General features: G+C 41.5%; 1 non-coding gene across 1 annotated transcript; it reads left to right on the top strand.

Annotated features, from left to right (window-relative positions):
• The first annotated feature begins 9,097 nt into the window (after positions 1 to 9,097).
• On the top strand, positions 9,098 to 9,204 carry LOC141621162 (small nucleolar RNA R71). Its single transcript, XR_012532122.1, has one exon. It is a non-coding gene; the product is annotated as a small nucleolar RNA R71 (small nucleolar RNA).
• Positions 9,205 to 9,416: the final 212 nt, after the last annotated feature.

The raw sequence follows: 9,416 nt of genomic DNA on the forward strand, positions 1-9,416 counted from the left end.
TTTAAATTCGATTTTATCATGAAAAATCCATATTTCGAGCATAAAAACTCATAAAATTATGAAACTTTACAGGTCATCATAATATAAAATATGTGAAAACATATCCAAAAACCACTGGAAAAATCGAAGTTTAGCTAATTTTAGTCCAAAAATGATATTTTTATTATAAAATCACATTTTAATGCCATTATTATAAAAAATGAACAATAAAAATCCATAAATTAACCAAAATATCCTAAATACATTTTAGGACCAGAAACTTTAACATGCATAATTGATTTCGTGATATATCATAATAAACACAAATTTGTAAGTTTTATTTGTTAATTGTATAACTCGGAAAAACTATAACCGATTTGCATGCAAACAACCTAAGGCTCTTGATACCGCTTGTTAGAAATCTATATCTCATAATACAACATATTCTTATATGTTACAATTTAATTTAGTCATAAAATTAATTTAGATCTTATGCATGCAAACAAGAATAAAGATAAAGAAGAAATCATCATTCTTACATGGAGATTTCGGATCAAAGGGCACAAGTAAGATCTCCTTCTTACTTGTTCTTGAGCTCTCCTAATATGGATGAACAAAGATTCAAGGATAGAATCTCTCCCAAGTAATTATACCCAAGATAACCTCCTAAAAGACTAATATTATTAATACTAGAACAATATTAATCTTAATAAAATTGACCCAAAACTATTGTTTTTATCTCTTGTATTTTCGGCCAAGAGAGGAAGATATTTGGAGTTTTATTTCTCTAGTTTTTCTTAGAGAGATTTCTTATTTTTTACACTAGAAATATTGTATATTGTATGAATGAATAATGATAGAGAAAAACTCTCTGTGTAGCACTTGGAAAACCGGTGGGGAGAGAGGAGAGGAGAGGAGAGGTGAGCCAATGCATGGGCAAGTTATTCTTCTCAAGAAAAACTAGGCTTGCATGGCTATAAGCTAGTTATCATCATTATGCTCTCCACTTAATAATTTAACACAAATTAAACATTATACTCCCTCCCATATTTCGGTCTATATTGGATAAAATGGATTCCATTTTATCTTTGTCAATTTGTCACATGTCACAAGTCATGTAAAAATGTCATGTATTTTTAACGTATTAAAAATCAACGTATTAATAAAATACGTCATGTACAAAATCGACTTAGTAATTCACAATTACTTGTACCAAAACACTTTACCAATTACAAATTACAACATCTTGTATTTATAATAAATTATTCATTCAGTTCAATTGTTTCCGTAAACAATAATTTCATCTACGCAATAAAACAATTTGATTAATTAGACCGTGTCTAATTTAATCAAATTACAACGAGACACGTAAATATTACTCCCAAAATCGTCCGTCAATTTTAAGCAATTTAATTGACTCGTATCGCCATACGACCAATTAAATATTCAATTAAGAGTGTTACCCTTTAGGTATGACCTAAGGGGATCAACTGATCACCACCGTCGCACGACAGTAATGTCAAACTCTAGGCAGCCAATCATTACCGATATGTGTGGACCAGTTGACAGTAAAATATTACTTCCCACATGTATTCTTAAAATGAGACTTAAACATGTGATCATCATGATCGACAGTTGTGATCGCATTATTGTCGGAGGACACATATTCCAACACCAACAAGTGCCTCGATGGCAGTAGCCCGCAGCCGGTTGGCTACCCTCCACAAAACCACGAACCGGGATGGCGCAACCTGCATTCCGATAAAGGTTCTTAATGATTAGACAAACTCAAGCAAATGTGTTCTTACACAAAGCTATACAAGTCAGGAGACTCGCCCTCCGAATCAGATGCTGCCACTCGTCCAAGCCAGAATCCGTCACAGCCACGTCAAAGTCACGCAGCTCGGAGATCGTCGTCCTCCCCGTCGCGTCAGTGTACTCAAGAGTCGCGGGGTACTCTGGGGGCTCGATGCCCGCCGCCTCGACCTCCTGCAAAGTCAAATGATTCGTATTAGCCGATGATCATTCATCGTGTTTTCAAAACGATCAAAAGAAGAGTAAAACACTTACCACAACCGGCCAGTACGCCAACCTTCCATAGAGGAACGCCGAGTAGTCCTCACCAGGAAGAAGGAGGACGTCACCATCGACACCTGCCAAGTCAGCCTCCCTCTCAGCCTCAGAAGGCTCCCTGAACATCGTCCGAGGAGGATCGATGGGAACCGTCAAGACATCCCGAGAGCACTGACGAGCCAAACGCTCACCCAAGTACCATACAGGACCCATCGACGTCCTCAGCAGCAGCCGACTCGAGCTCCTAGGTCGAAGGACCTCAACCACGAAGGGAGGAGCGCCAACGTAGTCCACCCAAAGCTTGGGCACCAGCTAAGAAAAGCAAACAAGGAGTCATTCTTATGATCAATTCTAAAAAAAGGTAATGAAGAAGCAAGCACAGATGAAGTACTCACGCCATCCAACTGAAGAGCGTTCACCTCCCGTCGACAGACGTCGTGAAAGGAACGCCGACTCCTCGTACAACACATCACCCAATCCTCACAACAGGATAGGCCTTCTCCACCGGCTCCGTCCTCTTGGACGCGGGGCTAGGAAAGTAGGAGTACACCCACGCCTTTAAAGCGAGATAGTCAATAACGATCTTTCGTGATTCGATAAGAAAGGGAAATGATCTTTCATAAAATGAAATGAGGGTTCATACCTCCAACAGCAATCCAGGGCCGACAGCAGCAGGAGAAGTCCCCTTCTCCATCAACTCCGGATGAACCATGGCCCTCATAAAGCGAATGAGGACCGGAAAACCAGCAGTGACCCAGTCCCAACGGCCTAGGTCACTCAGGTCAGAAAGAAAGGGAAGGAGCTTCGTCGACAGCCTCTCTCCCTTGTCTCCGAGGTAAATCGAAGACAAGAACCACCAGAGCCACAAACGGGCTCTCTACTCTGCAGTACAGGGAGGAGGAGCCATCTCCCTCCCCTTGATCACCACCGACGTCGGGGTCTTCCGCCCAAAATAGTCCCGAACGTAATAACTAGGCACCAAACCAGGTACCGCAGCAGCCTTCGGCATCAAGTTCCAGCCGATCAATCTCCTAGCCTCAGCCGAGTCTACCCTCATGGCTGTCTCCGGCCACTCCACCACCTCAGTCCCACACGGCAGACCAGAAATCATGCCGTAATCCTCCAACGTGACCCCCACCTCACCAAAAGGCATGTGAAAAGTGGAGGTCGTGTCCTAAAACCGGTCCAAGAAAGCTCGGACCAAGCTGAGGTTAGCCCGAAGCTTCCTCTTCGTGATAACCCTCCAAGCCTCCACCAAGGCACCGAACGCCCCTCGCTCGATCATGGCTCGCTCCTCAGCCGACAACCTCTCAAATCACCCCATCGCCGTCGTGTAGCCTGAGAACGATCTGATGTTCCCGGCCTCCTATCTTGATTCGAAACAAAAGCTATCTTTAGCTTGAATGAAGAAGGAAAGGGATAACAAATGGAAATGAAAGAAGATAAGTGAAGAGTAACGAGTTCGAGTTACCAAGCTCTTCACTGTCCTGTAGGACAGGTGACCCTCTGCAGGCCAAAGTAGGTGCCTGCTGTACCAAGTCTCAGCCCACGTAGGTGCTCCCCTCAGCTGGTGACCACCCCGTCCAAAGTTGGCCCGTCTCGGGGCCTCCTCCTCCTCAACAACCTCCTCCTCAAGGACCTCGTCCTCAGCAGCCGTCACCGCAGCGGTGAAAGCCTGCTCTAACGCCTCCTCAAGCAAACGAGAAGGGTCAAGAGTGGTGTCCATGTCCATGGGATCTCTCCCAGATGTAGAAGCCTCGTCACCTGCAAGATTAAAGTGAATTTAGGCCACGTCAAATGACGACAAGCCTTAATTAGGGGATTTTCGAGTTTTCAAAGCTCCGAAATCGCTCTATTCTCGCCATCTTTGGCCATTTTCCCACAAACCCGACCACTCATGTGGTAATTTGGGTCCAATCAAGCCTAAGGTGAAGCCTAGTCATGGGTTCGAGTCGGAATTTCGACAGCAATTCGTTATAACGGTGATTATGCCCTAAGAAGTGTCCTGAAAGAGCCGTCACCAATCAAAATTCCGAGATGGTAAGGAGTTTACCCATCATACAAGAATTCCAAATATCAAGTTTCGTTACAAATGGGCAATCCTAAGGCTATTTTCGAAGCGATTTACGGTTTAGCTGTGAGACCGTCACAATTTCACTCAAATGCTTAAAACTCAACGAAAATTCAAAACAAATACATGGTTATGATCCTTATACTTCCAATTAGCCATTTGCAAGGTCAATTTTGTAAGGTAAAATCATTTGGGGGAAAAGCCCCAAATTTTCGACATTTTAGGGTTGAAAACCCTAATTTTGTCGATCCAATTTGATCCATTATAGAAGATTAATGCAAATATAATACACATACCTCGATTAGTCATGGCAAATGCAAGTTTTTGATCAAATTTTGACGGAAAATGGTTGGAATTTGAGAGAGAAATTAAGGATTTATGTTTCGAAATAATGAAACAAAACACCTGTTTCATCGGGTTTTTACTCAGGAAAGCCACGTCCAGGAAAAGACGCAGCAAGTGCTGCGCCTCTTCCAAGAGACGCAGCTCTTGCTATGCCTCTTCCTCAGCTCCCCTCCATACGAATTCGTTATGGGTTCGTTATTTTTGGGCCCATCTTTGGTGCGCCTCTTCCTCGATGCCATATTACATATTTGGTCCATTTGACATTTATTCTTCGCTCGGACCCGCATTTCCAAGCCAGCTGCAAACTGTCGCCATATATTTTACCAAGACCTTGCTTGTCACAACGAGCGAGTATTCTCTGACAGGTGTTTCGACACACCTTTATTATGTTCCCCCAGCGAGAGTTCACGACAGACAATCGTCCTTCTCGAGACATGGAGATAAGTCCCCGATTATGTTCCCCAGCGAGAGTTCACGACAGCCAATCGTCCCTCTCGAGACATGGAGATCAACATCGACCCCAAGTTCTTCCGAAGTTTGTTTGAAGCCGACCCAAGCAGATTTCTCCCAGCAGTTGCTGACTACGTCCTGCTGTCCTCTCTCCCAATATCGCGTTTTGTTTCCCCTGGAGTCTCAAGGAATTTCAGGTATGGTTTCTTCTTATGGCTCGCGAGCCTCCTTACGTAGTCTAATGGACTTTAAACGACCCTCCCCGATAGTCGACAGACTCTAAAATGTTCCCGACGACAGATCCTTGGTTTGAACCCCTTGAGCCGCCTCGCGTCGCCATAGTCGTCAGGTTGTAATCTTCGATTGACTTGATGGCTATACTTTGACTTTAGCCTTGTCCAAGCCTCAGTCAAAGTGGGGGCTCTGTAGATACCTCATTTCTGCATCTCCCGCAAACCACCCGGTGATGATTGGGCCGCATGTTTGGTACACGGAATGATTTGTGACAGTTCGTAAGTTTATCGTCAAGTGATCGCTCAAACACTTGTGTCTACCTCTTAATTGTCATCTACGCGCCGATACGATCGTTTTGGCAGTAATCAGAGTACATTTGGAGTCCGGGTAAAAAACCGTTTTCATTTTCTTATAACCGTTTAAAATGCCGAGTCAAAATGTTCTGGAATGTTCCGGATATTTCTATTCCATATTTTCCAATCTTTTAATCTTTGGTAAAGTATCTCCCGTAATATTCACACAAAATATTAAGGAAACGAGATTAATCCACTTTTCCAAAATAAAAACACGGAAATCTTTCTTCCGCAGGAGGAAACCACTTGGGAAAGGACGCAGCAGGTGCTGCGCCTTTTCCAAGAGATGCAGTGTCTGCTGCGCCTCTTCCCAAGTCCTTTTCTGCGTATTTTTTCGTATCTTTTCATATCTTTTCGAGATTCACTTCCAAAGTTTCTCCGAAAACCCTACTTCCTTCGTGTGATTAGTATAAATAGAGACCTTCGGTCTCACATATTTCTCACGCGAGTGTCCGCCCTTCTCTTCTCCCTTTGCATTCTAGACCATGTTCTTACTTTTTGGCGTCTACGTGCTTGAACTTTCGACCACGTAAGCTCGGATCTTTCTGAGTACCAACCTCGTTTTGCATGACCGACCTTTGACCAACTCCACAATCAATCAACTTAATCAACTTTGTTTAATTTCCTCCTAGAGGGCACTTTCGTCGTACATTCGAGTCGAGCATCACTAAATGTTAACTTAGTTCATCTCGTTTCATCAAACATGTAAGTCTGAGGGTGTAAATCCTTCTTTTATTATCGTTCTTTATTTATTGTAATCATTATTGTAAGATTTATGTCGAAAGTATTCTTAAAACCGATTAGTAAAACCTTATTTCAAACCCTTTTTACGGATTATCAAGAGGCAGACGTCGAGAAAGGACGCAGCAACTGCTGCGCCTCTACGAAGGGACGCAGCACCTGCTGCGCCTCTTCGTGAGGCTGCCGCAGTTCCTGCTTCCTTTCTTCTTCCTTCGTCTTTTGTTAATTCATTTGTTTTTATCTTGTTTTCAATTGTTCTTTGTTTCTTCAATATGATAATTAAGTATAATAATTTAACATATTAATCATCATCATTAGTATTTAATTCATCTTTTAATTCCCGACTTAAATCCCAAGTAATTCATATTTGCGGGTTTTCGTCATTAAAATCAATTCGTTTTTTAGAGGTTCGATTCATCCATATCGAGTCTCTGGAATTCGTCATTGACATATTTTCATCTGTTATTTATCGTCACCATCATTAATTCGTCATTAACAACTTGTTTAACCTAATTAATTTGTATTTGTAATTAACCTATTAATCTTGTTATTAATTAGTTCTAATTAATTTGATTTCATGTTTCATTGTTTTATAACCTCATTCACATGTAAATAACCTGTTAATCACTTCTATCCGAGTCAAATAATATTAATCAAGCATTAAAATCACCAACGAATATTAACGATTTGCAATTCCGGCTTCACAGCCAGAACTGAGCTAAGGAACAGACGCAGCGACTGCTGCGCCTCTTCCAAGGGACGCAGCTTTGCCGTGCCTGTTCCTAGTTGAGTTCTGTCTTTGAACTTCCGTTTTTGCTTTGACCTAGTTATTAGCTTACGTATTTAATTAACTATTATTCATTTTATCACCCTAATTTCTGTTCGTTCATTTATTTATTCTTTTTTTCTCAAAATCATCCGTTTTAAATGTATTCTCGACATAAATCAATAAATCCGATGTAATTATTGTAATTTTCATTCATTGTATTTTTATTATATTTCTTTTATTGCATTGCTTGTATGCCCTCGCATGTAATTAATCTAAATCCCAATTCGACCTAATTGTTTGCTAATTAATTGTTAACCGACTTAGTATTAATTCACATGTTAGGATTAATCTAATGGATGTTGCATTGCATGCATATAAATCGACAATATATCGAGTATAGACAATTTCCCTAATCATTAGTAGAGGCCGCTATCGAGGCGGGCGGGATTAGGTGTTCGATCAAAAGAGTTTCCTAATACGTACCCTCACCCCTTACTCCAGATCTCTGTGAACATCCGTGTTCATTGGCATCCACGAGAGTCATTCTAGACATAGAATGCTAAGGGTAACGAGTTCTTGGTGTTCATGTCACTACTTTGTGTCTTGACATGACATGAGGTATTCAAACGGTTTCCAATTTTCCACAATAAATTGGTGGCGACTCCACAAATGCAAACGAAAAGCCTGCTTCGCTTTTCGCCCCCATGGGCCCGCGTCCACACAAGATCACACAATGCCTTGTTGATTGTAGTGTCGCCTATGGTACATGGGATAGAAAAACTTCCTGGATCTTTGAGCTTTGGAGAGGAATTCCCTTGAAGAATAGCACTACTCAATTTGGTAAAGGCAATAATCTCCAACTTTCAGATGGATTTCTTCTTGGTAAGAATATCCTTCATGTACTTCGCATAAGCCGGAACATGATTGATTAATTCCGTGAATGGGATTGAGACTTCTAAGATCTTCACAATTTCCATGAACTTTCCAAGTTGCTTATCAAGCTTAGGCTTAGCTTGGCGACTTGGGAATAGAAGTCTAATCACAATAGGCTCCTTATCAACATTATTGGCCTTTTCTTCATTTCTCTTTTTTGAAAGTTCATTGGTAGTTGGCTCTACTACCTTAGAGTTCTCCACAACTCTTTGCTTGCTACTATCATCCATAATATCTTCATCAATTGGCCTCTTCGGTCCCTCATATCTTATACCACTCCTCAAATGGATGACACTAACCGTTTCATATCTTGGGGGGTTACCTTGAGGAGGTAATTGCCCCTTTTGTCTTTGGGAGCTAGAAGATGCTAGTTGAGTCATTTGAGTCTCTAACATTTTGGTGTGGGAAAATATGTTGTTGATGGTGGTTTCTTTAGCTTGGCTATATTTTTGCATTTGGGTGAAGAATTCTTGTTAATTCTTTTGCATTTGGAGGACCGCTTTTTGAACATCAAAGCTTTGGTCACTGGATTGGTTGTAGGAAGGTTGATTTTGATATCCTTGGCTTTGGTTGAAAATGGGTCTTTGAGTTGGATTTCTGATTGGAGGTAGGGTGTATGTTGGTTGAGGATTTTGAACATTTTGGCTTTTGTATGAGAGATTTGGATGGAATTTGGTATTCTCATTATAGTAGTTGGAATAAGGGGTGCCATTCTTTTATGCTTGGAAAGCATTCACTTGTTCATTTGTTCCCCTACATTCGTTTTGATTGTGTCCCAAGGTTCCACAACTTTCATATACTCCATTTGGGATTGAGGATGATGCCATCATAGCATTGACATGTTGTTTGGGTTATTTGGAAGCTTCATCAAGCTTAGCCACGACCTTCTCAAACTTCAAGTTGATGGCGTCGATATAAGCACTTAGTTGAGCACCCAATTGTGTGATGGAATCTACCTCATGCTTTCCTCCTCTAGTGGCCTTTCATGGCCTACTATATTGGGAATTATGAACCGCCATCTCTTTGATTTTGGCCCATGTTTGGTTGTCATCAACTTCGGTAAACCTCCCATTGGATCCCATATTAAGCACATTGCGTGAGTCTTCATATAAGCCGTTCCATAACTGTTGAACAAGGAACCACTCACTAAGTCCATGGTGTGGACAAGCGCGACAAGTGTCCTTAATTCTCTCCCATGCTTCATATAACGATTCCTCATCCCTTTGCTTGAACCCGGTGATTTGGGCTCTCAACATATTAGTCTTCTCCGGAGGATAGAATTTCTTGTAGAAGGCAAGTGCTAACTTCTTCCATGAATCAATACCAAAGGTAGCCTTGTCTAGGCTCTTCAACCATTGCTTTGCGATTCCGATCAAGGAAAAAGGAAACAACACCCACCGAATTTGATCTTGGGTTACTCCGGTTTGAGAAATTGCATCACAATAGTCACAAAAAGTCTCCATATGTA

Source organism: Silene latifolia, chromosome 1 (assembly GCF_048544455.1).
Source record: "Silene latifolia isolate original U9 population chromosome 1, ASM4854445v1, whole genome shotgun sequence".
NCBI lineage: Eukaryota > Viridiplantae > Streptophyta > Magnoliopsida > Caryophyllales > Caryophyllaceae > Silene > Silene latifolia.